The sequence below is a fragment of the Miniopterus schreibersii genome, assembly GCF_964146895.1.
Source record: "Miniopterus schreibersii genome assembly, chromosome: 5".
Classification (NCBI taxonomy): domain Eukaryota; kingdom Metazoa; phylum Chordata; class Mammalia; order Chiroptera; family Miniopteridae; genus Miniopterus; species Miniopterus schreibersii.
The window spans coordinates 51,596,602-51,615,348 of record NC_138106.1 but is presented as its reverse complement, the minus strand read 5'-3'; the positions used below and the strand labels follow the sequence as shown (position 1 = coordinate 51,615,348).

Sequence of the window (18,747 nt, the reverse complement as noted above, 5' to 3'; positions counted from 1 at the left end):
TGTGTGTGTGTGTGTGTAGTATCATAAAGCACCAAACAATAAGATACAAGATACAATGTTTAACATATTTAATAAAACTACAGGGTGTCCCAAAAAGTGTATGAACATTTTAACAGCTGATAGCTCAATTAATGTCTCTTTCTTTTCAGATTTAACCCATTGGAATTAATAATTATTCAAAGTCTGTATACATTTTGGGGACATCTGTACATATATATGTATAATCCCATTTAATCCTCAGTGAAGATAGGGTTATCTCAATTTATATATATATTTTAATTGATTTCAGAGAGAGGCAGGCAGAGGAGAGAGAGTAGAAACATCAATGATGAGTCATTGATTGGCTGCCTCCTGCCTGCCTCCTACTGGGGATCAAGCCAGCAACCTAGGCACGTGACCTGACCAGGAATCGAACTGACATCTCCTGGTTCATAGGTTGACACTCAACTACTGAGCCATACTGGCCAGGCTCTGAATTTTAATAAACACAACAATGAGGCTCCAAGAGTTTTCTGCTCCCCAGAGTAAGAGCTAGAGCTGAATCATTGGTCCCAGCACATAAGATTTCAAACCAATGGTAATTCGACTTTACAAGTTGTAAGGTACATGATTGCAAATAATTCAGTAGTTGTTATAGAATATCCAAGTCTGTGAATTTAAAAAAATTATAATAAATACAATTTAGAATAGTTCAAAGTTATATCTTCAGTTATGCCATTCTGACTCATTGGAATTTCATGCTCTTCCCTGAGTGATATAAAGAGGGGGTGGAGGTACTACTGATAGTATGAAATTAATTATTTATCCCTAACATCCAGACTTTGCGAAGGGCCCACAGGGAGCAGCAGCTACTGATGCCACTTTAGTAAAAGCATTGACTATAAATTATTGCGGTACCTGACTTCAGTATAAATGTTGCAATGTTTTATCAAAATCTGGGTAAGCCCATGGGATAGTGTTGAGCATATGAATGTCATCTGTTATACATGTCACAGCAGAAACAATGGCAGGAGATGCTGGTCAACACGAGGCTGCAACTCTGAATGAGGTATATAGTCATTAATATAAAAGGATCTCCTCGTGGAGCTATCTGATGTATGGAATTATCTGTTCTCCCAAGGATAGAAAATAACATTATTTTAAGATTTGAGCCCACATAACTAGATTCTGTTTCCATAAATAAGGTCCTATTGTAATCCCTCAGCTACCTACATCCCATTTAATTAAGGTCCTTAAAACAAAGAAAATAGGTTTTACAAAATGGATCCTTGATAGTAGAAGAACTAGTACAGATGCTTGGACTGACTGAGATGTCACATTTATATTAAACATTAGCTAATATACTGGGGAAATAAGATATATGGAGGCCCTGACATAGAGAAGCTGGTATCAGTCCTAGGTGTGTGTGGCCTGTTGAATTGAAAATATTTAAATAACTAAAACGCCACATCTAGTCTTGTAACTTCTCCTTAAACAATGACTGTCAAACCAGCCATTGAGTTTCTTGGGTGTATTTCTGGATGGGCAATTCTGGTTTGTAAGGTACATTTTTAACAACGGGGAGATTTCATTTTGTCTACTAATGGTTACTCTTCCCAAATTTCTACATATTTAAAAGATATTACTAATCACAGGACACTCACCTACTTGACATCACCAGAGAAGGTGGTGTTATACATAAATGAACTTATCTGCTTAATTAATGCTCAACCGTGATACAAACCAGGTGTACAGAGGTGTATAGGAGTGAGGGTTGGGGAGGACGAGCCCTACTTTAAATGAGTCCAACTATGCTGATGAACTTTAAGCTCCTGTTTTTGCTCTGACAGTAAGCAATCTGACAGCAAGGAAAAGCCGTGGGCTGAAAAACCTGATAACCAAGTCTAAACAAATCATCTCATGTAAGAGTATTGGGCTATGAAGGAGTGTCTGAAGGGAAAATTCCCTGATCTTCGATACATGCATAGCATACATAACAGTGGGTGTAGAAAAAGGTTTTAGTATATACAAATAAGAAGGCTGCTCCATACTGTTCCTCAACTATCACACCGTGTCCCCACTCATGAGAACCCTGCACAGCCCATACTCGACCGGGGAGCGACTCTCCCTGCCATACACAGCAGGGCAGATAAATCCCATGAGCTTTCTCTCTCGCCCATGGGCCAGCCATGGAGGAGAGTGTCACAGGCAGATCAAAAACAAACAACTCTGAACAAAGTCCTCTGGTCAGCAGTTGCATACACACAACATCAAAGAATACTCTAAAACAGGGAATATCTGCTCCACAAAAATAAACTGCAAAATATATCCCTAATGTCTGAGCAGGGGAAGGCACCACGTAACACTTCGCCATCCATAGCTCCACCTTTTTAAATGGATGTGAACTCTGAGTAATCACTGAAGCCAAGGCTGAGGCTTGCCCGCAGGTAATGACAAGGATCCTGACTGCAGCCAGCAGCCCCCCTGGGCCCACTCTGGGAGACGGGGAAAGAATGAAAGGACCACCATGGTGAAAAGACAAGGGGAACCGGCATGCAGCGCACTGCAGCCAGGTCACACTGAGGGGGAAGATACTAGAATATCAGAAATCCGTTTCATATTACTGTATAGATTGCCATTTCATTCCATTATGCTTAAATTAATGGTAATAAGCTATATTGAAACTTCAATCCATAGGGTGCATTCGGTGTTTTTAAGTCCCTCGATTGAAGGTTCCCACCAATGGCTGTACCCGGGGGCCCTCAATGCCAATTGCAGCTAACATTCTCACATACAAAGAAGGCAGGCGTGTGATGATTAGGGTGCACACGGGCTCACACAGCACCTTCATATCAGTCCCCTAAGGAGTACAAGTAATTGTTTGTCTTAGAGAGGTTTTATTTTTGCTTACTTGAGGGAAAAGTGATGTTTTTAGATAAGAGCAATATGATTCTACATTTAAAAAATAGAAATAAAAAAAAAACAAAAACCCTCTGCTCCGAGTACAAGCACTTCAGTTTTAAAATTTAGTTTGCAATTCAGAGTGGGCCAACCTGATCACAGTAAACAATAAAGGCCACACTACAAAGATGCAAAGTATCAGGACTTACTGTTTCCTCTCTGGCGCTGCTCCATTTGTTTCTTGTTTCTTCCCTTATTTCCAAGTACCGGCAGTTGAGCTGGCCCATGCTTTTAGAATGCCAAGCAAATTTAGGAGGAAATATGTGAATGGTGTGTACTGATTCAATTTTTAAAGTTTAAATAATCACCTTATCATTTAAATAATCATTTTACCAAGTCTCGGAATAAAGATTGTGGCTTCCAACAGCGCTACAAAGGACTCAGCCTCTGTCCCAGGCTCAGTATATAGTGAAACATTCGGTGTAATGAACCCCAGGTTGTTGCCCTCTTCATTAGCCTTCCTCTTACACTTCTACCAGCTCACATCTCTCTTTTCCATAGCACGCCCCACTTCCTTACCACGACCTTCTCCACAAAAAGTACCCCCGACCTTACCTTTCCTAGGCCGCTGTACAACCTCAACGCCTCTGCCCTAGGGGTACTCGGAACATTCTATGCCAAATGAAACTTTTTCTTTAAAGATCACTTGAGGGTGGGGAGAGAGGAAGACCAGTGATGACAAGGTCCAGGTGAATAGTTCTATGATATCCAGATATTGACAAAAGAAGCAATAAAAAGTGGTACTTCAATGAAATCAAAGCATCACATAAAATTACCACGAGCATAAGTATTTAACAGCACAAGCTTCCCGGGAGGAGTGCCGACGAACATGCTCAAGTGTTTTTGCCGCCTCCCCTCCCCCCTCCTCTCCTCCTCTCCTCCCTTTTCCTCCAGCCCCCCCCCCCCATCTCCCATTCTTCTCCCCTCTCCTGGAATTGCTAGCACCCTAGCTCACCCCCAGCCCTCCCTGTCCCTCTGTCCTTACCTTCCTTTTCTTCTTTCTCTGCCTTTCTCCCTCTCTTCCTCTCCCTCTCCCTCTCTTCCTCTCCCTCTTTCCCCACTTAACTGACAACAAGGCCCCAGAGCCTTTTCCCCCCTTTATACTCATTTGACATTGACATTTGAAAACTTCAGTACAACCTAAAATAAGTTCACGGTACTGTGCTTCCACAAACACATTCACGTATACTATTCACACATACACCAGGGTATTATTACTTATACAGTTACTTAAATATGGTTGAAGCATTATAAGGAAAACTTAGAATAAACTTAAAAATGTCAATTAACACACACCTGCTAGGGCAAAATGTATTATTGGTCAACAACACAAAGATAACATGTGTGTACGAAGATCGAGTCTTTTGGGATCAATCTATGAATGACCATGTTGCAGATTGTAAGGGGGTGACAGAGATGCTCTTGCTTGATAGCATTCAAGTTGTGGTCTGCATGAAATTCAACAAAGGGAACCAAAATTTAGAGTTGTCTTGAGGCTTTAACAAAGTCTACAAATTGAAAAGTCCTGCAACTCAAAGCTGAGCCTCTTCCAACACCCTGCACACCGTGAAAAATACAAGCTTATCAGAAAAGATGTGCATGGATGTTAATTAGGCATTCATTAGGAAAGAAGGCTCGGTGAGCCAGGGGAAAGCAGGAGAAAGATCTCGCTGTTAGCCATTTAGAAAGTCAGAATTACCTGTGTTGATTAGAAGTTAAGGGTCAGAGTTTTGGAAGGATCACTACGGAAAGAGAACAACAACAAAAAAACACTGGCAAAGGAAATTTTTTTCTCTTGCTCTTTATTTTTCATTTTAGACTTCAAGAGCAGTGTGTGCACAAGGACTGAATGGATATAGTTAAAGGATCAGTGTTGTGAGAAAGAACTAGAACGGAGTCTAAGATCTCACAAGGACTGATTAAGAAGGCTATTGTAAGAAAGCTAATTAAGGCAATTAACCCAGCATCAGGCAGAGCAGCTGGTGGGGCTTTTTCAAGCAAAACCTGAACTAGCTTAGATGTCCTGCTGTCAATGGCACAGTCCGGGGGCTCCCGGCTTTTACAAAAAAGATAAGAATGAATTGTAATTTAGGCCTGGGAAGGAATCCAAGGGTTTGATTAAGTAAAGTAATAATTGATAATTGCTGAGGAGAAATTAAAATTGTCTAAGTGTACTTAAAAGTAATAATGCTACGGAGAGTTCCTCAAAAACTGCAAGGGACAGGCACATTTTGACTTGTTAATTCATCTCAGTTTGACATTAAATTTAATGTATATTACTGAAGGTAGAACTCACCTTTCTTTTGCAAAATATCATAAATGGTTGGACCCTGAGAATCCCTTTAATTGACCCCATTGTCTAATCACAAGTCATTGCTCACCCACTGTCACAAACTTAGAGTGAATTTTCTGGTCTGTAGCACTTACCTTTCAAATCTGAATTACTTCTCTGATCATAAACAAGCTAGGGCACAGCAGGTAAGAATGCTTGGCTGAACTTGGGGAAGAGACAGAAATCACTTAAGAAAAATGAACTGGGAGGGAGAGACCTACAGCTCATGATCAGGATTTTCTCACTGATGGGAAAAACAGAGGTATGAACATAGAAAAGACTGAAAGCAGAGACAATGGTTCAAAAAGCCTAATGGAAATGAACATTACGAGTTGAGGCGGATTTTAGCTGAGGAAATAGAAATCTGTCAACTACGTTTTAATAAAAGAAGCAAAGAATCATCTACACTTTGAGTCTGAGGAAAAAAAAAGGGGGGGGTGGTTTCAAATGGGAGTTCAATTCGTGAATGAAGTGGAAATCTGTGCTAACAATTTGATTGCAATGAACATGAACGTGCTGTGCTGGAATAGTCAATGGAAATACTGATAAAATAGGAATTTGCATTTTTTTGAAGGAAAAAAAAACCGAAAGCCAAGAGTCAATATTTTTTTTCCCAGTTATAATAGCTTATAATTAATAAGTACTTCCTAAGTGCTTCATTTGATATGTACTTTGCAGGGCTAATTTCACATGAGCTTTTCACCGACCTTTTGAGGTAGGGACCATTTCACATCAGTTTCCCACGTGAGGGAATGGAGGCATAAGAAGCCAAGTCACTACCCCAGAGTTACACAGTAATATCACTGCTAAAAGTCAGCTTATATGAAAATTTGTTTTTGCAAAGAAAAAAGTGGCTGTTAAATGTTGAGTGGTATAATCAAACTTTTTAAAAACATGCTCATTATATTTAATTTAAGAATTAGTTTGTCAGAGTCAAAGAAATACTCTCCTGGGATGTTGAATGAAATTGTATTGAATTTAAAATCTAATTCAGAGAGACTTTTAGAACTTAAAGTGTGGCGGTTTCTCCACCATATATGTTGTCTTGCACTATATGTCTTTCTTAAATATTTTAAAATTTTCTTCATAAAGTTGTTCTCATTTCTAATATTTTTTTCTAGCAGCCTTCTAGTTTTTGTTTCCATTGTGAATTATATCACTTTGAAAGATCACATTCTGAGCTGGTTATTGTTGACTGAACATAATGATTTTTGCATGTAAATCTTGCTCAAGTAGAACCATTTGGTCATCCATGTCCACTCTCTCTTAGGCAAGCTCCGGAGTCACCATTCATTAATTATCAAATGTTCCTTGAAGAAAGATTGAAATCCCATTAAGTATAATTATGCTATGCAGATTAATCCATAAAAAGTGCTGAATGAAGGCCTTCACCCATCCCTCGTAACTAACACCAGCATAGTGATTCAGAGGGGAAGTAGACAAGGCATCCTGGGGCTCATAAACAGCAAAATAGTATCGAAAGACACAACAGAGGAGGCACCCCAAACATCATCAAAGCCCTTCTCCATGGAACTCCTATCTACTCCCTTTATTTAATTAATTATATATAAAGAAAAGTAAACAAATCAGAAGTGCACAGGTTGAATTTTCAGGTGTCAAGTTCCATGAAAACAACAAGCAGACCAATAAACAGAACATTCAGAATTCCCTGTAGATTCTTAAGTTCATTTCAGCCTATCCAGTCATCCAAGCCAGAATACCTGCAGTCTCTGCTGAACCCCACCTCCTCCCCCCGATACCTGCAAACTAGCACCAATTCACACTTCCAGCACCTCTTGATCCCTCATACCTATCACCTCTTTCCAAGCTTTATTGTCACTGCCTACTTCCGGGCTCACATCTCTTCTTCCTGGGAATATTGTCACAGTATTTTACCTGACCTTTCTGGTCTATAGCTCCTCTTAAATCCATCACGTGCATGATTACTTGTCTGTCTTCTCCTCCAAGAAGCCAGCCTTGAACCCTCAGGTTGAACTCCCCTGTTCCCTAACTGCCATTTCTTACCCCTATAGTTTTCACATTGTTTGCTAATTTTTTATTTGTATGTCTCTTTCCCAAAATAAATTTCATTCATAGTTGTACCCACAAAGTACAGTAGAATAGCTGACATCAGTAATGGTCATTATGTGTCTATTGAACTAAAGGCAAAGGGTTATAACTATTGCTGTGTTTTTTCCCCCCCAAACCAAGTACATATGCCTTATGCTTTGGAATTATTTTCCCCTCATAGGCCACTCTTTGATCTCTATTTCAATTTGTTTGTATCTGGAAAATACTGCTGTGTGACAGGGGAGCCATAGGGTTGTATGTTCTGATTCACAGTCCTAAAGGATGGGTAGGGATTGATCCTCTGTTGGCATCTCTGTAATTAAAATGTTAAGAGTGCATGCAAAAGAATCCAGGTTTGCAGAGATGACTTTAGTAGTGCTTTATACAGTTAAGATAGGTCCTTATTAAATTAGCTCTAGGAAAGAGGCCTTGTCTGATACAGGAGGCTTCTCTACAGTTCATGGCAATCCTAATGCACAGGTTCAGCCGCTTCTGCTTATTACTATTGTGCAGCTTCGCATCATTCTGTGGGTTTTGTTTCTCTTCTTTTAATATCTGCAGTGAGAGAAGGAAACACTTCAGAAATGAAAGATTCGTTTCCTAAATCATAAAGATGAGCTTTGTGATTACTTTCCTTTAAGCAATGAATTAAAGGGTAATAAAGTCCTAATTAAGGACCTCGTTAGCTTAACTAGATTTTCATATGCAAAACATTATTATAAAGAACTACTATAGGATGGAAATACCTTCTGTCCACAGCAAACCCAAAGAGAGGCATTCCTGCCAGGACTTTTCTTTTGCTTCCATCTTTCTGTCCGTTCAGGGCTATCCTCTCCTTCTAGGATGGCCGATTCTCTTCACCCTGTCCACGATTCCTTCTTCTCTTAGCTGCTCAATCTTTCTGCTTTCTTTCACTTTCCTTTTCAATTTGTCATGAGTCATTCATTCAGGCAGCTAGCAATTATTGAGTCTTTACTATGAGCCAGACACAAAGCTAGACTGGGAGGCACAGGTGAACATAGCACGTTCTTTTCTTTCTTGCCCTCTTGTCCGCTCATTCATTATTAGGCTCCACGTAACTACTGATTTAGTCTCTTTTTCTCCAAGGGCCGAATGTCTCATCCAGAGTGGGCTTACAACCCCCCATGGTCTTTCAGCTCCCTTCTCATATGCAATAATCCTAAAATTACATTAGTCACTTTCAGTTTATCCAATGCCACAGTTGAATGTTATCATGTTACATTATTGGGTTATTCTATGCCCTTGGTTATCAGTGTATATTAAAATAATAATTAGAGATAATTTTTACAATGCTCCTTTGAAACTGAGCAGGGCTGAGACAAGTGCATGCTCTCCTTGTCTGAGAAAATGGCAATAGCATGTATTGACCTCCAATACATGGTATTGGGGAATTCACATTTAACCTAATACATTGTAAGAATTGTTCAGAGGGGAGCTAAACATTCTCAGATTGTTTTATACTAATTATTTGGCTTTAATTTCAAACTCAAAATCTAAAAGGAAGAATGGGTTTCTCAAAGTAAAGTGCTGAGATTATCCTCTAGGCTAATGGAATAAGAATCTCCTACAGGTGGGATCTGGGAGTTTGAACATATTTAAAAATACCTTCAGAGACTAAACTTTGAGAACGATTACAGTAAGTTTTGAAGCCAGGAGATCTTGGTTAAAATCCTAGCTCTACACTAGTTCTCTTCTGTGAGCTTTAGTTTCCTCATTTGTAAAGTGGGATTAATAATACCTAGTTTATGAAGTTGTTAGGATTAAATAAAGTACTGTACTTTTTAATCATTACCTAATTGCTAAAGAGCTCAACAATTAAAAATATGTTCTGTATGTAATAAGAATACAATGTCTTCTATTTTTACATTTTTAAATTAAATAACAACTGGTTTGTATAATTTCTTATTCAGCTCTGTGAATCCGAACAATACAACATGGCATTAAGGTACCAAAAGCCAAATAGAAAGTTTCTTTGAAGATAAGGTAAAATGGACTAGAAAAATTATTTGATCAAATAAAATGGAAAAGACGAACTGCACAAAAAGTGAAGAGATGGATTTTTGTTTGTTTTGACAGGTTAATTATTATCACTGTTAATAACAGTCGGGTGCCTACGATGCATTAGGCTCTGTAAAAAGAACAGAAGTGGAAGCTACCTGGGCCCTCAAGAGGCACATTACTGATCTAGGAAAGGCCTCCCTGCAGATGGGAGCCTAACCCAGGAAGACAGAATGATCAACGGAGCTGGTTCTAGGCCTCCTGGTTAGCGGGAACTAGGGGACAGTGCTGGGCCTGCGGAAAGGAGAGAAACGGAAATCGAAGAGCAACAGGTTCATTCTTACCAGCACCATCTGCAGGCCAGACAGAGGTGCTGAAGCCAGGGAGGTAAAGAGTAGCAGGTTTAAAAAGGGTCAAAACTAATGGCAGAAGTGGAAGTAAGGTCTAGCCTAGTAATTTTTCTTTAAGGAAAAAAAAAAAGAGAGAGAGAAAGGCTTAACCATCTGCATGGCTTGTGGTAGGTGCTGAGTAAATGTTCACTGAATGAACAATGATAAGGAAAGGAAGAGGGTGATTACATAAAAGTAATAAACACATTGATAAATTCAAAAGATCATTCCAACATTCAATAAATATTTAGCACCTAACGTGTGTAATATGCAATGCTAGACTGTGTGTGCGTGTGTGTGTGTACGTGTGTGTGTGTGTTTGGCAGGGCTTGGCTACAAATGGAAAAAGAATTCAGCCTCTGAGTCCAAGTGTTTAGAATATCAAGGATAATAACAGTTCAGACATGTAGCATTGGGAAACCCAGTATATTAAATATAAAACAAGTCATGGCAATTCAATATTTATCACCTTATTAAGCCAAAGAACAACAGAATATATTGGCATTCCAAGGCATCCATTTAAGACTTTTATGTCTTGAAATGATAACCTTAATCAATATTAGATTTTATATTACTTTCATCTATTTGGATATTTACTAATTTAAGATAGCTCATGTAAAATGATTGTCTCAGAAAATTGTCAGTTTTTGGCTTAAAGGTCAATGTATCTTCCATGAATCGCCTGAAATAGTACTTCTGCTTCTGCTCTCTAACTAGCCCCTTGATTAGAAATGGTTTTCTAAAGGGTTGCGAGGTCCTATTATATGCCAACTAAGCATGCTGAGTTATTATTTTCTTCCTAGTCACTTAGGAAATTATTTTTTAAACAAAATATGCCCAAAGAAAATTTAGCCATAAAATTTATATTGTCTAAAACTGAATAAACACTTATTAGAGAATAATATTTGTACTCTTAAAATGAAAAACACAATTTATTGTCAACTTGTTTATGAAAGGAAGTGTTTATTTCTACTAACAACTCCATGCAGTAGATACTACTAATGCCTCCATTTTACAGATGAGAAAACGGAGGCACGGAGAGGTTAAGTAAATGGCCAGGTTGCACTATTATATTGCTTCTTTCTACCCAGTTTCAAGCCTTAAAAAAATAAGTGGTTGGTTGAAAATTATATATTTTGGAGAAAGAAAGGGAATGCTAATTGGCATTCCCTGGACACTCTTTCCAAAATTTACAACCAGATGAAAACAGAGAGATATAATAAAAAGTGAAATGTTATCCTCACTGACACCCTAAGAGAAATGAATAACATATGCATTGTGTTCTTTTGGAAAATCAGAAATGGATTTAATTTTTGACTCCATTTATTCATAGATGCTTGTGCTATATACCTCTTAAGATATTTCTCTCTAGCGAAAGCAGAGACTACCTGAGTTTGACATTTTCCTTTCCTGAGAGCCAGTATGCTAAAGAGGCGTAGGACAGCCAGCAGAGAGCTGCCCAGCAAAAATGGTGTTGGTGACAGCAGCAGATGGAAAGTAAACCATTGGTGTATTGGAAATAATCAGACATCATCCTACAGCTGGGAAATCAGCAAGCAACGAAGATCGGGGTTGCTCCTCATTAAATCTGTAATTAAGGTCTCATTCTGCTTCATTGAAATCCTGCTGTGTTGGTGGGTAACACCTCCTCTGCACTGGGGTGAGGGAACCCCTACAAATGTCAGAGTGATAAGTTAATCAAAGGATTGTATCTCAAAGGGTTGAGAAAGAAGACGATTGGTAAGATTTGGGAAGAACCATAAATAATAAAATGATTACCTATCTCAATCTGAGGTGGATATGGAAGAATATTGAGGACTCTGTTTGCCAATATGAATTTTGATGGCAGGAATCAAAATTGAAAACTGTTCTTCAAGCTTAATAAATACATTTCTTTGGCATATATAAAATTAATAAGGTCTTTAATATGCATTAGAACTTTTACTGAGGCCATAAGAAGTAGCACAAATTCAGATCCATGTATATTTAGCGAAATACTAAATTCAATAGAGGCAATTCAGGATGATTTGTAGGAAAGAATTCTTGCCCTGTGACATCAGCATTTGAATTCGAGACATGTATCCAAACAGTGCCAGATTTATTTAATCATCCAATCGTGACTTGTTACCAATGTCAACATGTTTAATTATTACCATCATGCTAGGCTGAGGCTCAGAAGGGCAGCAAGGAAATAATAAGGAAAGATCATCAACAACAAAGGTGTCATTAGAGATCATGGCTAAGATCCTCCACACCCTCGTATTCCCAGTAACTACGTGAGGATGCTAAATTGAACAGTGAAGAAAGCAGATAGGGGGGAAAAAATTGATTCATTTGAAATATGATGTTGGAGGAGAGCTCTACAGATACCCTGGACTGCCAGGCATATGAGCAAGTGGGTCCTAGAGCAAATTAAGCCTGAAACATCACTGGAGGCAAAAATGACAAAGCTGAAGTTGTCCTTCTTGGGCCCATTATGAGAAGGGAGAGTTCTTCAGAAAAGACAATAATGCTGGGAAAAATAGAAGGCAGTAGGAAAAGAGGAAGAGCACATATGAGATGGATTGACTCCATAAAAGAAACTACAGGCATGAGTCTACAGGAGCTGAGCAGGGCTGCTGAGGACAGGACATTGTGGGCATCACTCATTCAAAGAGTCCCCAGGAGTCAGGGCCAATTCATAGCATGTAACACACATCATACTAGCCTATATAATCGCTTTAGATGACAACTTCTGTAAGTTTATTAATTTTTGCCTAGATACTTCTTCTATTTATGGACCCATAAATTTCCTCTTTCAGACTTAAGAAGCTTGCCCAGCTCTGATTTTCCTGAAATTGAGCACACCAACATGACCTTTCATAACTTGGTAAAGTAGAGTTATAGCCTTCTGAGTTTTTCTCATTTGGAAACTATTTGTAATACCTGTTGAATAAAAGGTGATAGGCTTTTGAAATAACTTTCAATGTTGTTTTAAAACATCACAATATATCATCTTTTGTCTTCATAAGAGGGAGAAAAGTGACTTGTAAACTGATTATATGTAAATGAGGTATGAAACCCAATGTCCACAGCAGCTATAACATAGACTATATTTTATCTTGAGAGGGGAAAGAAGGAAGGGCCTAGAGTCTTGTTTTCTTTTTATAGCTTAGACATAGGCTTAAAATTCTCTCATCCAACATGTTCCTAAATTGTCACCATGAAATTCTCAAAGAAATGTGAGCTCATTTCATTTTTCTATAGATCAGAAAGACCCAAGAAGCAGAATGTCTGGACTTGGACTACATATCTGTCACTCACTGGTTGTATAACTATGTTCAATAACTATGTTCAAGTGATAAACCTGCCAATACCATTTTTTTCACACCTCAAGTGGGGATAAAAATAATATCCATCTAACATGACAAACCTGAAAGTGCTTTGTAAAAATGGTAAAGGTCTGTACAAATGTTAGCTGGCTGATGATGTAGTTTGGGGAGCCTAATAAATCTTTAATACTTTCCCTAACAGATTTCCATTTTCTTCAAAGGGCCACCACCATTACATCCTCAGACATCAGACCCCAATTACCATGTATGTCTTTCCCAGAAACAAAAAATTGACTCCATCATATTTTAGTAAAAGTATTTTTTTAAGAAGGCAAATAACCAGACAATTTAGAATCACTGTGCCATTTGGTGAAAACTGTCAGATTTAATATATTCATATTTCAGTACATGTTCCAGAGCTAGCCTTCTCAAAATTTAATGCACTCACAACTCACCTGAGAGTAATATTCTAAATACGGAATTTGATACAGAAAGTCTTAGGTGGTGCCTGAGATTCTGCCTTGCTCATATGCTCCCAGGTAATGTCAATGCTGCTGGCCTTCAGGCCACACTTTGAGTGGCACAACTCTAGACCCTCTAAAGGCACATTCTCCAATATGATAACTAATAGTCACACATGGCCATTTACCTTTAAATTAATTAAAATCAAGTTACATTAAAGTTCATTTCTTCTTCCACACTAGCCACATTTCAAGTGTTCTCTAGCACGTGTGGTTGGTGGTACCTCGGTGGACAGCACAGATGCAGAACATTTCCATCGCTGACTCTAGAACACAACAAGGATATTGGGGTGGGGGGTTGCCTTGACCTGACCAGTTTTTCCAACTCCTCTAAAGTCATATCCTCATGTGTATACTTTGCGTCAATGGTTTAATCTACTGTATCCTTTGCGTAAAAGAAAAATACAAATGACCTCACTGTAAGACACACACTTGGGGCGGTAATGAGGGAAGATGGTATTTCTTGGAGTTTGAGCTTTTAGATAAAGAGCAGAGAGAATGAATGACGGTTCCCGAACAGCAGGAAAGAGAAGAGGGTCCAATAATGCCCAGTGAGAGAATGACTAAGAGCCAGCCTTGCTCCTCTCAGAGGAAGAGTGAAGTGATATTAATCAGCACGCTATTGTATACAGAGAGGGTCCTCTCAGGAGAAGAGCAGCGCATCTGCCCCACTCGCTCATCAAAGGGGCCTAGCAGCTGAAAAGGCTTGTGTCACGTCTCCACTCAGCCTCCCTTTCTCCCGGCTTTCCTTCCCTGGTTCATTTCCTATTCCGCGGGCTGTTTAGCAATAAGCCCTTCATGAGATTAACGTTTCAAACCTATTGTTGGTCTGTGCTGGCTTAAATGAACTAATCATCATTAGTACTTCAAAACCTGTCTGGCTATGCCCGCAAGGGGGAAAGAGAAGGGAGAGAAAAAAAGACACGAGCCTGACGCCTTAAATAAGTCATCCGTAAGTCGTTGGTCAAGACCGAAACTAAGGCAGAGCCCTTAGTATTTTTATCATTAATCAAGCCACGGATCCAGACAGGAGGTGGAGAGGCAGAAGTGGTGCCTTAAATACAGACATCCATCTCTGTCTTTATCTCTGTCGTATCTATATCTACATCTACATCTATATCCACCTCTACGTCTCCCCGTTGAATAATAACGGAATAAAGGAATCTTTCTCAGGAAGAAAAGGGGAATAAGCCTGGAATTTCGTTCATTCCCTGCCCTCTGATTTTCTTTCCCTGTGGAGAATATTAGTTAGGACTGATTTCAAAGCAAAACTTATTACAGAACTGATTTTTCTATTATTTCTGCTTTATCCATTTCAACAGAATTATATTCCTAAAAGCAACTGAGATGGGTGGGTCATCTTTCTATCTCACAGCAGTACTGATGCTTTTAATGTACATTTTAATGTACTTTTAATGTACTTTTTGCACCTTATTACAGGATGTAGTTGAACCTATTGCCTTACTGGGCCAGGTGAGGCATCAGCCTGCCTTAACCTGAGTTTACTGGATGAGCTTTTCTGTGGATCAGAATTTCCTAGTGAGTATATTACTTTCCTAGTGAGTATGTTTATTCTACTTCATACTCAAGTTTTCATCATGATACTTGTAATTCCAAGGCTGAAAAATGAAAACACACATGGATTGTTTCCTGTTATCTGAAAGACCCAGAGAAAGTTTTAAAGCATGTCCTGGACTTAAAGGGTGAATTTCAAACTTAGGCAAGAATATTTTTCTTTCTTTTCTTGTGAACTGAACATTTCCCGCAGATTACCGTTTCCCTGTGGTCTAGAAGCTGGTTTCCTTGGAGTGTGGTGTGTGTAAAAGAGGTGGCTGGGAGTGGCGCAGTATCGCAGCCTTACATAGCGTTGAATCATATAGTATGTACCGTATTCTCTTTCAACTCTTTGATCAAGTCAAGGAGAAAGGCTCTTTTGGTAGCTTATGTCAATCTCCCACTTCCAATGGTCAATCTCCCACTTTAACAAATAAATCATCTTGTTAAATTCAGCATCTGCTGAGGGCAATTGTGCCTAGCCAAAAATCAGTAACATTTTGGTGTCACTGAATTTATCATTTTTAACATTTTCCTTTTATTTATGGCACATTACTCTGGCTTTTCTATTCAGAGTAGTAACAAAATGTTTATTAAAAATACAGTAAGTAAAATATAATCTTTAAAGAAAATATTAATCTTAAAGTAATGCAAGTGAATACAACAGAAATAATGAAGGGGTAGGAGTGGTTTGAAGCTCTCTTTTTGCTTTGAGGGGTGAAAAGAAGAAATATATTGCTCCTTGGCTGTTAGCACCTTACATAAGTAGTATGTTTAATTTCTGCATCAAAGACTGTACTCCTGATACGATATTTAGAAATAATGTTTCAGAGAAACTGCAAGTGGGACCATGAGAGAGGACACGTCCAATTTTTTAATAGAATGAATACTTAGGGCTGAAGACAGTGCCAGAGGCCAAGCCCACAGGCAGCCTGAGCGGCAGGAAGCGACAAGCAGAACAGCAGCAGAGGGTGCGCTAAGGAGCCGAAGGAAGAAAGTAAGGAAACATTATTCATTCATTCTCACCGGGTTGCTTTCAATATGCTGAGTTGCTTCGAGTTTGTTGCAAGCTTTTCCCAAAGGTGAGCATTTAAGAGTCTCTTGCTATCTTTAGCAGGGGAGAGGAAACACAAGGTTTATTTACTCTGTTACAATTCAATGTCACGTTGCCATTTTTTGTCAAATGGGACCAAACTTATTCTAAGAAGCAAACTTCCTGGTGCTTTTCATCAAATTACCCCAATAAGAAAAAATACTAGTTCTCACTACTGAAAATTTGTTTGTTGGATGTAGCCCCTCACTTGTGTTTAATCAATAAACATTTATTGAGCACCTACTGTTCACAAAGCAGTTTGTGTTTGCTTGTGTCAAGGATACAAAGTGCTATCCAGATACTCAAAGCTCCGTCTGTAGACTCGCAGCCCCGACATCACCTGGGGGCTTGTTAGAAACACGTCATCTCAGGCCTCACCCCAGACCTACTGAATGAGGATCTACATTCATCTGCATATTAAAGTTTAGGAAGCTCTATAGTAAGACGTAGACACTATCTTCAAATAGTTCAACAGCCCAGTTGGCAACAATATTGAGGCTAAAATGATGAAGTAACTACATGGGATAGTAGTCGGTATAAATAGCAGGATGTGAATTGAGACGAGATAATGATCTGGAATCATCATAAAGGAAGTAAGACAGGAACTGTGTCTAAAAATCTATCCAGGTTTAGAGAACAGAAGCTCACCCCCGCCTTAGAGTGTGCTGATGATTTTTAGGCAAACGGAGGATAGAATTATACGATTCATCTTAAATATGCAGAGAAAAATCCTGCTTGACTAGAGTGGGGGATACACGCTGGGGACTTGTGGGAAATCAGACCGTTGGGGCAGTTCCGACAGTCAGAGTTTACTTTTCATGCCAGAGCAACTATGTGCTATTCCAGAAAATGCACAGACCAGGAGGTCACAGAATTAGAACCAGTCTCTTGCACATAATAAATACTCAGCCCTTGTGAAATTGAGTTGGTTAAACTCTATGTTCAGGAGTGATTAGCCCAGCCCCACGGTGGGAAGGATGAACTGCAGGGGGAAAAACCAGGATGCCCAAGGCTATAAATAGCCTTGGTGTGGGATCTGAAGCTTTGATTAATGTCTGTTTATCGAAAGATAGGCAAAGGCTCTAAAAACAATAATTACATGTCAGAGACTAATATAGTTAAACCACTGTATCACAATGACTACGCTGATTTGAATTTGCCTCAATTAAGGAGCTCTTTCATTGAAATAAAGTTTCTAAAAATGTTACTTAATGGCACTACTGCACTTCTGTTCAATTCATTCAGCTGAAACCCATGTGCTCGCTACGCCTCCTTTTATTCCCACGTTCTATTGTAGCCAAAACAACAAAAGTGAGCGTAAACTATAGCGTTTTAATTCAGGGAGCACCTGGCCTTCAAGTGGGGCAGCGTGCAGTACCAGCAAAGTCTTAAGCTGCAGCGCCACACTCGGCTTTGAAACCTGGCTCTGTGTGACATTGGCCAGTGGTTTAACGTCCTTGATCTTCAGTTTCTGCATCTTTAGATGGAAGTAAATATTATCCACTTCACAGTGCTGTTGGCACAAGGCCTGGGACCTAGTTGGGTCCCTAAAATAGGTGTTGCTATTGTTAACATCTTAATCATCACCCTCCCCCTCCCCCTCCCCCACCTCATTGATGATGAGAGGAGCTTACCCAAGGCAGACATATAACCACACTCCTTTTAAATTTAAGAATGTGGCTCTGCTTTTTACACCAGACCAAGCTTCTATACAGTGATTCTGCAGTTAAGCCAGAGGCCTTTCAAATAAAGAAAAATAAAACCGAGAAAGGAAAAGAGTAAGCACTCTGCACATGTTAAAGTGCACTCAGTGACCAGCGATATGCTGACATGGGAACTCAGATGTGAGCAAGGGTTTGAGCACCTAAAATCCCTTTCCCTGACTCTCCTCATGCACAAGTTGGGTGCTATCCTTTGAGTTCTACCCACCTGTACTCATCCAGGTTTCTGGAGGCTGTGATCCACCTTCCTTCTCTTTCCATTCCTTCTTCTCTAAACTTAACTTATATAGGCTACAAGCGAGCAAGCCTTCCCCATCACTCCTTCTTCCTCCTGTAACACCAACCCAAACTGCCCAGAAAGTATTTTTTTCTCCCAAAGAGAGGAGAAAATGCAGGAACCAAATCAACTGAGTCTAGGCAACATAAACTTTCTTCAAACCCAAGTAAGTCCAGAGATATTAATTGTTATCAGCTCTCCAGGGATCACGGGAAGAGCTTCCCTGGAGAAAGTAAAAAGGCTTTTGACTCACAATGACAACTGCGCCTGACCACTCCCTGTCTTTATCTTTTCTCTAGTACTCCTGGTATCTGAAAGCTTGTGGATATGTCCTCAGTAAACAAAAAGGAAGTTCCGAATTCCCTGGTAATTGAACTTGTTTTTATTTGGAAGACATCTGGTGGGGTCAGGAGTACAGTCGGTGGGAAGGATTTGAGTCTACATGATTGGCATATGGAGGATTGGCATGATAGGTGGCAAAGATTCTTATAATGACTTTCAAAGCCCGGGCATTTTCTAG

At 39.4% G+C, this 18,747-nt stretch overlaps 1 protein-coding gene across 2 annotated transcripts in view; it reads right to left on the bottom strand.

Moving 5' to 3' along the window:
* Positions 1 to 18,747, bottom strand: part of LSAMP (limbic system associated membrane protein) — a 1,857,927-nt gene that overhangs the window by 1,505,215 nt on the left and 333,965 nt on the right. The window lies entirely within an intron of this gene.